This window comes from Notothenia coriiceps, unplaced genomic scaffold, assembly GCF_000735185.1.
Source record: "Notothenia coriiceps isolate Sejong01 unplaced genomic scaffold, NC01 NC01_scaffold00016824, whole genome shotgun sequence".
Lineage (NCBI taxonomy): Eukaryota > Metazoa > Chordata > Actinopteri > Perciformes > Nototheniidae > Notothenia > Notothenia coriiceps.
Genome location: NW_011349525.1, coordinates 54,164 through 55,531, shown reverse-complemented (window position 1 = coordinate 55,531; position 1,368 = coordinate 54,164).

Below are 1,368 nucleotides of genomic sequence, written 5' to 3'. Positions count from 1 at the left end.
ACTTGATGCTGAGGAGGGAGGAGGGAAGAAGGGAGGAGGGAAGGAGGGAGGCAAATCTGAAACGTTTTTTTTTTTTTTTACTTGTGACAAAAGCTGTTCCCATATGGGTGGGGCCAGACCAAGCGATTTGGGTAAAGGCTGAATTGGGTGCAGTCAGTGGGGCGGTGTGCGGGTGGGCAGTGGGGCGTGTGCAGGTGGGCAGCATGCAGCAGGGTGCATCCCAGTTTGGCAGGAGAAATAAGGAAAATAAAAATGAAGGAATTAGTTATACTGTTTCCTACAATAGAATGTGAGCCCTCTCCATTGTGAGCCATGCAAGCCTCAACATCTGCAGCACTTTTAATCTACAATCTCATGTTCTAAGTCCGGTGAAGTGCAAACACCAGTAGGTTTATGTATCCAACTTTAGTCTGTACTAAATAACATTAATGTGATAACGGTTCATAAAGAAAATATCAATTTTAAAGGTGTTTTGGTTACAAGGGGATTGCAATGCTTTGCAAAAATGTTAGCAATCCTTTTTATTAATAGTAAAAAAGGTGTAGTAAAAGATCACAGGGGCTTAGAACCGTAAAACTTTCAAGATGAATCTGATTTGGGCCACATGTACAGGATCAGATTGAGGGAAGAGCATCCAAAGCATCACTTGTTTCTCTAATCGTCATGGTTTCCTGTCAAATATACTGTAGATTTTGAACTGTTGAGGTGTCTAACAATTATTTAGGTCCAACAATATGAGTAGCCTTCGAGAAAAGTGCCAGAAGACATATTTGCATTTTATGTCCTTTGCTTAAAAAAAACGAATAATAACAATCAAAAATACATAAAATGTATCCTTACTGTACCTGTCAAATTAAAATGCATATTTATATATATATATATATATATATTTCCCACTGAAGTATACTCAAAGTGTTAAGTAATTTACATTAGCAAAATAGAGACAGTAAAGTGTAAGTGGCTCAAAGTGTTATTACATTTAAATACATTACTTCATGTGTAACAGGGTGGAATGTAGACGGTGCTCCAGACATAGCTTCATATTGTGGGAGTACAGGCAACATCTCTGAAACCATTGACAACTGCCTATAACATCGACATGTATCAGTGAGTCTAGTCCTCATATCAATCATTTGGTCCATTGAGAGTATATCATTAAATACTTTTCTTACAGAAACCATGGGGCACGTTGTCTGAGAAATGTATGACGTGTAATCTGACACCTTGTCAACATTTATCGTCCATCTCTCAACTTTACAAGAGTTGGAGTCATTCAATGTCTTTGTGACGGTTTGGTCGTTTTTTAAGGCAGAGCCGCCCAAATACCAAAATGCCTGACAACGCCACTTGGGGAATTTCGCCCTAGGA